Source organism: Xenopus tropicalis, chromosome 7 (assembly GCF_000004195.4).
Source record: "Xenopus tropicalis strain Nigerian chromosome 7, UCB_Xtro_10.0, whole genome shotgun sequence".
NCBI classification, from domain to species: domain Eukaryota; kingdom Metazoa; phylum Chordata; class Amphibia; order Anura; family Pipidae; genus Xenopus; species Xenopus tropicalis.
This window is the reverse complement of record NC_030683.2, coordinates 122,737,718-122,751,743: the sequence shown is the minus strand read 5'-3', so window position 1 is coordinate 122,751,743 and position 14,026 is coordinate 122,737,718.

Sequence of the window (14,026 nt, the reverse complement as noted above, 5' to 3'; positions counted from 1 at the left end):
AATTACTTTCACTTTCCATTCAGCACTTCCTAGATATCACCTAGAGATATCTAGAGGCAGGAGGGCGGGGCAGGCATTATATGATTGACAGCTCAGATTTTTAATAACAATTACTTTCACTTTCCATTCAGCACTTCCTAGATATCCCCTAGAGATATCTAGGGGCAGGCAGGCGGGGCAGGCAATATATGATTAACAACTCAGATGTTTAATAACAATTACTTTCACTTTCTATTCAGCACTTCCTAGATATCACCTAGAGATATCTAGGGGCAGGAGGGCGGGGCAGGCAATATATGATTGACAGCTCAGATTTTTAATAACAATTACTTTCACTTTCCATTCAGCACTTCCTAGATATCACCTAGAGATATCTAGGGGCAGGAGGGCGGGACAGGCAATATATGATTGACAGCTCAGATGTTTAATAACAATTACTTTCACTTTCCATTCAGCACTTCCTAGATAACACCTAGAGATATCTAGGGGCGGGAGGGCGGGCAGGCAATATATGATTGACAGCTCAGATGTTTAATAACAATTACTTTCACTTTCCATTCAGCACTTCCTAGATATCACCTAGAGATATCTAGGGGCAGGAGGGCGGGGCAGGCATTATATGATTGACAGCTCAGATGTTTAATAACAATTACTTTCACTTTCCATTCAGCACTTCCTAGATATCACCTAGAGATATCTAGGGGCAGGAGGGCAGGGCAGGCATTATATGATTGACAGCTCAGATTTTTAATAACAATTACTTTCACTTTCCATTCAGCACTTCCTAGATAACACCTAGAGATATCTAGGGGCAGGAGGGCGGGGCAGGCATTATATGATTGACAGCTCAGATTTTTAATAACAATTACTTTCACTTTCCATTCAGCACTTCCTAGATAACACCTAGAGATATCTGGTAGCAGGAGGGCGGGGCAGGCAATATATGACTGACAGCTCAGATTTTTAATAACAATTACTTTCACTTTCCATTCAGCACTTCCTAGATATCACCTAGAGATATCTAGGGGCAGGAGGGCGGGACAGGCAATATATGATTGACAGCTCAGATGTTTAATAACAATTACTTTCACTTTCCATTCAGCACTTCCTAGATAACACCTAGAGATATCTGGTAGCAGGAGGGCAGGGCAGGCAATATATGACTGACAGCTCAGATTTTTAATAACAATTACTTTCACTTTCCATTCAGCACTTCCTAGATAACACCTAGAGATATCATGGGGCAGGAGGGCGGGGCAGGCAATATATGATTGACAGCTCAGATGTTTAATAACAATTACTTTCACTTTCCATTCAGCACTTCCTAGATATCACCTAGAGATATCTAGGGGCAGGCAAAATATGATTGACAGCTCAGATTTTTAATAACAATTACTTTCACTTTCCATTCAGCACTTCCTAGATATCACCAAGATGGCAAATGCATAAGATTTAAGGGTGAAACAAAGCTTTGCCTTAATAACAGTGCACACAAAATGGTGCCGGCCTGCTGGCTGTGACTACTAATTTCAAGACTGAAGGGAAAATAAATTCAATAATTGAAATAGTGTAAGTAAAGTTTATTTTGCTCTACTAACCTGATTCAAAAGGATTTGGAATGATTTCTTGGGGTGACAGGTCCCCTTTAAAAATAACAATACGTTTCCTTTTTTCTAAGAAATAAACTTGCAAATGGTCTTATAAGAAAGAGGCTCTCGGTTTACAGTAATTCTTGATATATACTATAAGCGGATATTGGGGGTTAGATGTGTTATCTCCTCGCACTTCTCTATTTGCTGAGAGATATTATTGTTCAACCACAAACTGATTCTTTCTCCAGACAAGAGGAACAGTGTATAAACAGAAACAATATACATGATATACATTAGCGGGGTATGTGCAAGCACACACTGTATGATTAGTTATTGAAGAATAATCATGTATATCCTTATACCTGTAGCCCAGTAACTGGGGCTTATTTATAAACACTGGGCACATTGGCATCTGGGCAGTTACCCATAGCAACCAATCAGTGGCTAGATTTTTCCATCCAGCTGCAGATTAAACACTGAAAGCAATCATCCGATTGGTTTCCATGAGTTAAGGTGGCCATACACGGGCTGATTGTAGCTGCCAATATGGGTCCCTTAGATTGATTCAGCAGCTAATCGGCCCGTGTAGGGGCAGGAACGACGGGCCTGCCCAACTGGTATCGGGCCTGAAATTGGGCAGATATCGATCGGGCAGGTTAAAAGATTTAGTCGGATCGGGAACCACATCGGCTCATTGATGCGGTGCCTGGACTGACTGCGCCCATTGACGTTGTTACAATTTGATCGTTTGGCCCCAGGGCCAAAGAATCGAATTAACCTAAATTTGCCCAATATCACCCACCTGTAGGTGGCGACCTCGCCAAGTGAGCGGATCTTAACGTGTATGGGCACCTTTACTGTGCATATTATAATGGATAATATACCCCCCCCCCACTTTAAAATGTGTGGATATTTGAAGTCACTCTGGAGTTCCAAAACCTGCATTAAGGACTCAGCTCCATACCATTATATGGTCACAGCACTTATAATATCAGAACTGTCAACCGCCCCCCCCCATTTTTCCATGAGTTACCCAATTTGGCCTTCTCTCCCCCAGTCTCTCATCTATTGATAGTATTCTCCTGATTTCTCCTCCATCTCTGGAAGTTCTCCTTGGTCCCTCAATGCCGGAGGTTGACAGCTCTTGTAATGGAAGGTAGATTGTTCCCTCTGTAATTAATAATGTGATCAGTTATAACCAGTGCTGTCACTTATACCAAGTGTCTGAATGGTGGTCTACTGGGGGGACCTGACCACAAGGGAAGGGCCCACCACCCTGGCCAACGCAACCCACACAGTTACATAGTTAGTTACATAGGGTTGAGTCCACCAAGTTCAACCCTTCCAAGTAAACCCAGCACCCACAGCCTATACTGACCTATCTATACACTCACATACATAACTATATATACAACCACTAATACTAACTGTAGATATTAGTATCACAATAGCCAATAACCCCCAGCCAACAAGTCCTGGCAACTGTGGTTCAGTGGGGTCAAAGCCACCTTAGACCCTACTAAAGGAAAGGTAAAAGATAAAGTAGGGAATGAAGTAGCAAATGTATTAAAGAGAGAAACAATGTAGGTCTGTATATAAATATATTGCAATAAACAGCTCATATGTAAAACCCTGCTTCATCTAAATAAACCATTTTCATATAAATATACTTATTTAGCAGTATGTGCCATTGGGTAATCCTAAATAGGAAACTGCCATTTTAAGCACTAAGGGCCGCCCCCTGGGATCATAGGATTCACAGTGCACTCAAACAAGCCAAGGCACACATACATGCTAGGCCTACATACATGAACATAGGGCAGTCTTTGCCTTTCATTAATGGCCGCCGTTAGCCCTGGTTATTAATAAAAAGGCTCAGAGTTGTTTCTAACACCACGGTTAGTGCGGGTTCCTATTTCCTGAACTTAAGAGCAGATGGTTTGGGGGGTACATCTCTTACACCCGATACTGATTCAAATATTTCTGCAGAACTCAGCTGCCTGGTGTAAGAAACTGATTGTATCAAGTAATCATCACACAACACAGACAACCCCTAATATCCCTATCACTGTAATCTGTTCCTTCAAAAAGTAGGAATAAATACCATGTTTATATGCTGAAATCCAGCTGCAAAACAGTTCTTCTCTTTCTGCATCATTTGAAACCCTGGCAGGGGAGGAGGGACTAAAACACTGATGTTACAAATTGTAACAACTTCCCTACAGCTTACAGACAGCATGCAGGAACTACATAACCCACAATGCATTGCACTGGGATGTTCCTTTCCTTATTGACATCATGTGTGCAGGGAATTTATAAGATGCAGGCTGAAGGCAGGCTGAGTGTCACGGTCGGCACCCTAAACCAAAACTGATGCCAAGTTCCCTGGTCTCGGCTCGGCTTCACCAGTATTGTGACCGCCTTTGGCTTCGGCAGGAGCCCTCAGCTACTTGGATGCCACCTGGACTTAACGAGGGGAACAAGGCGAGGAGTTCTGGCAAGCAAAGGGGCACGAATGTAGATAAAGTCAGTTAGGCCGAAGATCACGGTACAAATAGGATCAGGCAAGTTCGTAGTCAGGCAGGCTGGGTCGAGGCAGGCGGAAATCAAGGATCGTCAGACAGGCAAGGGTCAACCAGATAATCAAACAGCGGGGTTAGGCAAAATCGGAGTCAAAAGTACAAGCCGGGGTCAGGATATGAATATCAGAATAGTCGGGGACAGGCCGGGTCAAAAACACAAGAAAGCACCAGCAGGCTACAGGAATAACAAGTACAAGGCTCAGAAAAGGCACCAGGAATCAATCCTATCACGGGCAACGAAAAAGTATCAAATGTCCCTTTAAATATTCAAACTTTCGCGCCAAACAGCGCTGACGTCATGACGCCTATAAAAGGCAGAAGCGCGCACGGCGCGCACTAGGAGGCTGCCGGCACGAAACAAGGGCGGCGCGGTAAGTAATTCATTACACTGAGGACAGTAGACTACTGTTACATTTTATTTGAGTCTCAAAGGGAGCGGGGCTTAGGGAACTGTTCCAAACCATATTATTACATTAAAAATCATGAATTGATGGATATTGCAAAGTTACTTGTAATTATGTTTACATAGTAACATAGTAAGTTGGGTTGAAAAAAGACGTATGTCCATCACGTTCAACCATAATGCCTATATATAACCTGCCTAACTGCTAGTTGATCCAGAGGAAAGCAAAAACCCCATCTGAAGCCTCTCTAATTTGCCCCAGAGGGGAAACAATTCCTTCCTGACTCCAAGATGGCAATCGGACCAGTCCCTGGATCAACTTGTACTAACCCTGTATTCCCTCACTTGTATGGGGGCACTGTGTATGGGGGGTACTGTGTATGGGGGTTACTGCCTATGGGGCAATTGGGGGCCCTTTGTATGGGGGGTACTGTCTATGGGAGCACTATGTATGGAGGCACTGTGTATGGGGGGAACTGTCTATGGGGGCAGTTGGGGGCACTTTCTGTGGGGGGCTACTGTCAATGGGGGACTTTCTATGGGGGTTACTGTCTATGGGGGCAATTGGGGCACTGTGTATGGGGTGTACTGTCTATGGGGGCACTGTGTATGGGGTGTACTGTCTATGGGGGCACTGTGTATGGGGGGAACTGTCTATGGGGGCACTGTGAATGTGGGGAACTGTCTATGGGGGCACTGTGTATGGGGGGGTACTGTCTATGGGGGCACTGTGTATGGGGGGTACTGTCTATGGGGGCACTGTGTATGGGGGGTACTGTCTATGGGGCACTGTGTATGGGGAGTACTGTCTATGGGGGCACTGTGTATGGGGGGTACTGTCTATGGGGGCACTGTGTTTGGGGGGTACTGTCTATGGGGGCACTGTGTATGGGGGGTACTGTCTATTGTGCCATTGGGGGCACTGTGTATGGGGGGTACTGTCTATTGTGCCATTGGGGGCACTGTGTATGGGGGGTACTGTCTATGGGGGCACTGTGTATGGAAAGAACTGTCTATGGGGGCACTGTGCATGGGGGGTACTGTCTATGGGGGGCACTGTGTATGGGGGTACTGTCTATTGTGCCATTGGGGACACTGTGTATGGGGGGCAAAGCTGGTACATAGTTATAACTGACTGCCTTCTCTCTATATTTGTATTTTATATGTAGGAGTTACTATATTGTTTTCCTTAGGTAGTACAGTATGAGGGTATTTGTCTGATTCTGCCATTTCAACTATATAAAAGGAGTATTTTTGGGGAAAAAAATGGATGGGGTGTGGTAATTGGGGCGTGGCCACAAAAGTAGGCGTGGTCAAAAACATTGCCGCTTTTGTTCCTCTTTTCATTTTTCAAATGCTTTGAGGTATGCTTATATGATCCCCTTATTACTTTTGAAAAAGCTTAAGTTGTGTTTGGGTGAAGTTCCCCTTTAAACTTCACGACAACCTAGTAATAAATAAATGCCAACCAATCATAATAATGACACTAAGAGAAAGCCACCACCATTGTATCTGCTTATTGCCCCTCTCTTACAAGTGTGGGTGGGCTGTAGAAATACCTACCTATCCCTCGGCCATACTGAGACACATGCCTTATGTCCCTCTTCTTCTATTGAGTAAACCGCGGTCACAAAGGCAGCGCAACCCTAGAATTTATATATTTGGCAAGACTTCCTATTACAACACGTTATTAAACATTTCTATGGAAATCAGGATCATAACGTGACTTCTTGATATAAATAATAAGGGAAGTGATGTATAAAGGGGGCCATTTACTGTATGTGATATATATGGGCTGTTAGTGGGTTCCCCGGCCTATTATTAGCAATACTGAAGAACCTCTACAGTGCTGTCGTCAGTTCAGATACTCATTATTGCTTATGAATAAGAAATCCTAACTTTTATGTCATAAAATGTGTTTTTTTTATTAATTCTTTACCGTCTTCTTCTGCCTCTTTCCAGCTTTCAAATGGGGGTCACTGACCCCGGTAGCCCATACAGTGTTGCTCTGTGAGGCTGCAGTTTTATGGTCATTGTTATTTTTTCTGACTTATCTTTCTATTCAGGTCTGCTCTTATTTTATATTCCAGTTTCGCATTAAAACCACTGCCTGGTTGCTAGGGTAATTTGAACCCTAGCAACCAGGTTGCTGCTGAAATTCCAAGATGATGAGCTGCTGAACAAAGAGCTAAATAACTCAAAAACCGCAAATGAAGACCAATTGCAAGTTATCTTAGTCATGTCTGACAGTCATTATTATTATTAACATTTATTTATAAAGCGCCAACATATCCCGCAGCGCTGTACAATAAAGTATATAAAGTATACTTTTCCATATTTGCTTCTGACCCATAAGCCATTGGGGAGGGCAGGAAGCCATAGAGGAGTAGGTGAGAGAACACAACCAGGTAATCGAAGAAACCAAAGAGGGGGGAGCGGAAACCTTCCAAAAGGCAATAAACTAATAAATCTTTTCCTGATCTCCAGAACCAGCTGCGGGTTTAACACAGGTATGTACACAGATTATTCTGATCATTTATCAGGAAAGAGTCTTGATACTGTCATGGCCTGACTATGACTATACTTAGCACAAAAGGATTGATCCTCCTTTCATTAGGAATTACATTTACAAATAACATTGAATACGTTTCATTAACAAATAAGACCAATTGCAAACTGTCATACTAAAAGACTGTAGCAATATAGAGTAGATGACCCACAGTATCTGTTTCTACAATACTCCAGCAACCAGGCCTTACAATATTTATTTGTTATTCCCAAATAACTAATCATGGCGTCCATTGGAAAGCTGGCAGGGTTTGGGTGGATATGGGTGTTGCTAGGTGCCCCTAGGATGCCTTCATTTCACCGTTTTGGCAACAGAAATGATGGGAGGAATTTAACCTGTTTCTCATACTCTATTACCAGGATCGGACTGGGAGGTGCAGGGCCCACCGGGGCTCCCGCCCCAGGGGCCCTGCAGGTGCCCCAGCAAGCCATGTCCCCTACCCCCCCCTGGCGCCCCCCTAACCCCCCGCAGGGCCACCACCCGACATCCTCCCCAAGCACGTATAAATTGAACGCGTCAGGGGAGGAACAGTCAGTAGGGGGAGCACTGGCAAAGGTCGGACTGGGCCGCTGGGACCCACTAGGGCCGGGGCCCACCGGTGTCCCGGCAGCCCTGTCCAACCCTGTCTATTACTGATAGAAAGTTTCAGTTTCACAACATTCTGCTATAAAAAAATTTAATAAAAAAATCAAAGCATATCATGTCTATCTGTATCTAGTTTCCCTATACAAGGAAACCATAAGAAGCTTGAGCTCTGGGCTTTTAAACCTGTAAATGTCCGGCTACGGCAGACAAAACACTCATAAAGCTCAGGAATATGAAGATTAATGAAATCCCTGCCCTAAATGGCTCTTTGTCCTGATGCAATAAAATGGTTCTTTGGCACAGTTAGATGCACCGCAGTTACACAGCTAATAGCCATTGAGCACACAGAGCTGCATTTACTACACTGGGCCACAAATGGCTAATGGTACCCTCAATGGGCACGTTAATCAGTGCAAATATTGGCAGTAGGGGGGGGCAATATCTTGTGTAAGGAGGGTGCACCCCCGCCTTGTGCGATCAGTCGGTAACTCCCAAGCGTCTTCTTCATAAAAGTATTCGTTTTCCGCGCTGAATTTTGTTGCCCGTTTGCGAAAAAAGGCGAAACGTGGATCACTATTGCTGAAAAGTAAAGATAATTTCAGGCAACTTTGCAATATACATCAATTAAACAATATGCAGCCTTTTCATGATATTTAATGTAATAATCTGGTTTGGAACAGTTCCCTAAGCCCCGCCCCCTGCTGATGGTTTGGAACAGTTCCCTAAGCCCCGCCCCCTGTTCCCCTGCTGATCTGGCTGGCTACTTTGAGACTCAAATAAAATGTAACAGTAGTCGCCTGTCCTCAGCCTGCCTTCAGCCTGTATCCTCCCAATCCCACAATTCCCTGCTGCACATGTGATGTCAATAAGGAAAGGAACATCCCCGTGCAATGCATTGTGGGTTATGTAGTTCCTGCATGCTGTCTGTAAGCTGTGGGGAAGTTGTTACTATTTGTAACATCAGTGTTTTAGTCCCTCCCCCCCTGCCAGGATATCAAATGATGCAGAAAGAGAAGATCTGTTTTGCAGCTGGTTTTCAGCATATAAAATGGTATTTATTCCTACTGTTTGAAGAAACAGATTACAGTGATGGGGTTTCTGTGTTGTGTGGGGCACACATTTTGGTTTGAAAGCCAGAGATCCCCTTTAGGAAGGGTAATTAAGCCCCTGTTTTTGAGGAAAATGCATTGTTCAATCCTCTCTTTGCCCATTCTGCCTGTTGGTTTGGCACCGCTCTTTGTAGCAATCACTATGGGCAAATAGGCACTCAAGGATCTCCATAGGGGTCACAGAGTTTAAAATGAAATAGGGACATATTCAAAGCTACATAAAAACACAAAGCATTTCCATAAACCCTACGCGTTTCATACCCTAAGGGCACTTTGTTCTTTCTAACTCCAGACAATGACCAGTTGGTTTTTGCTATCGGGGAGTCTTGATCTCCTCAATATTTCTGGCAAGAATGATGGGGCATAAGCAATGCTAATAAAATTCCCATCACCTTCCTTCTTGGTAATGCTTCCCGTGTCTCAATCTGCCCCTCTCAGTGGCCACAATTTGGTATCTTCCCTCGGCCCCCAGTTTTGTTGAGAGCCCAAAAGGCTACTTACTGTTACAAAGATGGGTTATAGAGAGGTGGGCATAGAGAGTACTGTTTCTATGTTCCATGCAGGATGCTGCCGCTTTGCAGAGAGATTTGACAAAATTGGAAAACTGGGCAAATGAGGTTCAATGTTGACAAGTGCAAAGTTATGCACTTTGGTAGAAATAATATAAACGCGAACTATCTACTGAATGGTAGTGTGTTGGGGGATCCTTAATGGAGAAGGATCTAGGGGTTTTTGTAGATAACAAGTTGTCTAATTCCAGGCAGTGTCATTCTGTGGCTACTAAAGCAAATAAAGTGCTGTCTTGTATAAAAAAGGGCATTGACTCAAGGGATGAGAACATAATTTTGCCCCTTTATAGGTCCCTGGTAAGGCCTCACCTTGAGTATGCAGTGCAGTTTTGGGCTCCAGTCCAGGGCAGTGAGGGGGTTGGGGAATGCCCTGCTGGGGGATGTTGGGTAGGGGGTTCCTCACGGTGAGGGCAGTGAGGTTGGGGAATGCCCTGCTGGGGGATGTTGGGTAGGGGGTTCCTCACGGTGAGGGCAGTGAGGGGGTTGGGGAATGCCCTGCCGGGGGATGTTGGGTAGGGGGTTCCTCATGGTGAGGGCAGTGAGGTTGGGGAATGCCCTGCCGGGGGATGTTGGGTAGGGGGTTCCTCACGGTGAGGGCAGTGAGGGGGTTGGGGAATGCCCTGCCGGGGGATGTTGGGTAGGGGGTTCCTCACGGTGAGGGCAGTGAGGGGGTTGGGGAATGCCCTGCCGGGGGATGTTGGGTAGGGTGTTCCTCACGGTGAGGGCAGTGAGGGGGTTGGGGAATGCCCTGCCGGGGGATGTTGGGTAGGGGTTCCTCACGGGAGGGCAGTGAGGTTGGGGGAATGCCCTGCCGGGGGATGTTGGGTAGGGGGTTCCTCACGGTGAGGGCAGTGAGGGGGTTGGGGAATGCCCTGCCGGGGATGTTGGGTAGGGGTTCCTCATGGTGAGGGCAGTGAGGTTGGGGAATGCCCTGCCGGGGATGTTGGGTAGGGGGTTCCTCACGGTGAGGGCAGTGAGGGGGTTGGGGAATGCCCTGCCGGGGGATGTTGGGTAGGGGGTTCCTCACGGTGAGGGCAGTGAGGGGGTTGGGGAATGCCCTGCCGGGGGATGTTGGGTAGGGTGTTCCTCACGGTGAGGGCAGTGAGGGGGTTGGGGAATGCCCTGCCGGGGGATGTTGGGTAGGGGGTTCCTCACGGTGAGGGCAGTGAGGTTGGGGAATGCCCCTTCCTAGTGATGGGGTAATGGCAGATTCTGTTAATGCCTTTAAGAGGGGCCTAGATGAGTTCTTGAACAAGCAGAATATCCAAGGCTATTGTGATACTAATACCTACAGTTAGTATTAGTGGTTGTATATATAGTTTATGTATGTGAGTGGATAGATAGGTAAGTATAGGTTGTGGGTGCTGGGTTTACTTGGAAGGGTTGAACTTGATGGACTCTGGTCTTTTTTCAACCTTACAGTATGTAACTATGAGGCAGATGAGGGGTATGAAGGGAAAGTACAGGTGCGGAGCCATCTCTGCAAACAAAAGCCTCTGCTGGGGCAAAACAGTATTTATTCTTATTAATTAACGTAAATAATGATATCATCACTTAATCTGAGAAAAATAAGAAGATAATTACTGTGGGATCGTTCCACTTGCTTAAAGCAAAATACCAACCTTGATATACAAAGGTATATTTGCCTAATGATGAGCAATACCGGCTTTGACTGGAGAATATTTTTTTTTTGTTTCCCATATTGACAGAAAAGTTAATTATTAACGACAGCGATACTTGTATTGTTATTCTGGCAACAGTGCATCTAATAGGTTGGCAGCCTGTAGTAGGGTTTCTTGGAAATTATTCCTGCGCCTCAGAGCTTTGTGTTGTAAACCCTGCTGCACAGCGCGGCTCAACCAAACCTTACTCAGCTGTTACTGGACTACAAATCCCAGAATAATGTAACATATAATGATGGGTGAGGCATGCTGGGAGCTGTAGTCCAGCAACATCAGGGTTGTATTCTTAAAGCAATATTGCCCAATAAAACTTTCCCCCAAATCCCCATTAAAATGCAAGAAATCCCCCAATGAGAATCCCAGCTGATGTGAGTAAATCCGGCTCCCTGTTCTCTGTTCCTGCAATTGGAGTTGGGAGCAATAAGCACAGTTTCCCAGCACTGAACAAGTCTGTCCCTTTATCCCCATGTCTGATTCCTGTGCCATATAATGACGGGAACAATGCCATCATTATCTCTATATGTAAGGTACCAGCAAGGGGCCTGACACAGTGCTGGGAATCAGCATTCTCATTGGTCACTTCTCTTGCACTTATAATGAGATGTTTGGTCAGTAGAATTCTCATTGGGGGATTTTCTTGCATCTATAATTACATTTTTTGACAACTTCTATAGCAGAACTAGGGGGCGCAGTGGGACAGCGTTATGGTTGGGTTTACATCCCCTTTAATGATATTATGGAGTGCTGCCTGTAACTATTTGGGTAGGAGGGAGTACACCTAGGTGCCTGAGCCCTGGGCTCACCCCTCTTGAATACGGCACTCAGGGCTGGATTTATAAGTCGGGCGCCCCGAGGCCTCCCCCTGTCCGTCGCCCTCCCCAAGCGCCCCTCCCACCCCGCGCGCACCCCCGCGCATGCGTGAACTTGCGATCGCGCATGCACGGCCTTTTCAATCGCATACGGAGCAATGGGGGAGAGGTCCCCATTGCTCCGTATACGACAAAAAACTTAAATATTTTGGTGCGGCGGGGCGGCATGCTGCCCCCCAATTTGTGCCGCCCTAGGCCCGGGCCTTTGTGGCCTTTCCACAAATCCGGGCCTGACGGCACTGCCGAACACACAGCCCTATGTGCAAGGGTGTAGCAGCCGGTCTCTGAGTGCCAAAGTCAATTCTGCAAAATACCTATTAAGTTCCATTAGCCAATGAATGGGCAAGTCAGGTGATCCATAAGGGATCACAGCAGAACCAAAATAATGGTAGCTGGGGGTTGCCACTTGTACCGTTCTTGGAAGATCTGCCAAGGTGAAAACTGCCTGTCTGGATTTCCAAATAATGAAATCTGGACGGTACAGGTATCGGACCCCTTATCCGGAAACCCCTTATTCTGAAAGTTCTCCCATAGACTCCATTATCAGCAAAAAATTCTAATTTTTAAAAATTGTTTCCTTTTTCACTGTAATTATAAGATATAATTAATCCTTATTGGAGGCAAAACAAGCCTATTGGGTTTATTCATGACATATATGATTTTTGGCAGCCTAAAGTTATGGAGATTCAAATTACGGAAAGATCCCTTTTCCCGAAAACCCCAGGTCCCAAACCTGTATTTTGATTTGAATGGCGCAGCATTTAGCGAATCGTTGATTACCACGCCCCATGATGTCATGGCATACCCCCAAAAATGGCACCCTATTCACCCCTGCCCAGACTCCCAAGTCCCTAATGGTGGCTCAGGTTGAAAAATGGAAATACTTACCAATAAAATAGCATCCATTGATTCTAGTTAAATCTGTGCCAACCTTCCCAAGTTACGGTATTTCAGCCCCTCCTTCAGCCGCTTCACTCGGAAATTACGCCATTTCCACTGAAATGTAAAGATAAAGATAGAGATATATTTATATGTGGTTTCATAAAGTCAACAACGGGAACTATGAAGAAAGGGGACTATGGTGCCTTTTATAAACAGCAAATGTGTGGGGGGGTATCAGTAAGCATAGGAAATATATAAAATATAATAGAATATATATGTTTTCTTTTCCCAGAATCAGGTGTTGCTCGACTACAGCTCCCAACATGCTTTAAAGGGGTTGTAAACCCAACCATAACTTTCTCCCATTTACTGATATATATATTCCAGTTTGGCGAGATTCTTTAATAGGCCACTTAACGTAATATGTAACTGCCAAGTGTGCCATGGCCACCAAAAAGAAAAGAAGTTTCAAACACAAAGCCAACCAGGAAAAGGAATTGCACATTTATCCTATATCTTAGCAAAATACTACTAAGAATTGTAAACCCCTAACAAAATGAAAAATTGCTCTTCTGAAGCCCTTCAGAAATGTATCCTGATTATTTTTTTTCTACTTTTCAAGATATTAGCAGTTTTGAAACGGCAAAAATAATAAATAAATAATGAATGTGAAACAACAGCGCCACCGACTGACTGGGTATAGTAGACTCAAAATGAATTTTGTGAGAAAATAAAAGTCTTTCCCCTGCATAGAATTGACTGGACAATTTTAAATGACTTTTCTCTGCTCACTAACTTAATTTTCTAAGCAATGAGCATGGAGATGCATTGGCATGCATATATGTGGGTACATACTGCCCCCCCCCCAACATAACTGAAAATAACATGTTCAATCAAATACATTTTTGGTTAAACAAATCTTAATGTAGCACATATTTAATAATAAGAGACATTATAAATTTTACACAGCCTTATATGCCCTCGGGCCAATTCCACTCCGGAATGCAGGGCCATCGTAAGTTTTTTCCCCCATGGGTGTGCGGTTTAATTGAAGGTAAGTGCAAAGCTAAGTTGAATGAGATAGGGCAAGGGGGTGGGTAGTGGTGGCTGGGTGGTGGGCCCTTGGGTCGAGTACCTGGCAGGCTCCTAGTACCCCAATCTGACCAGGGCCGGACTGGGCCACC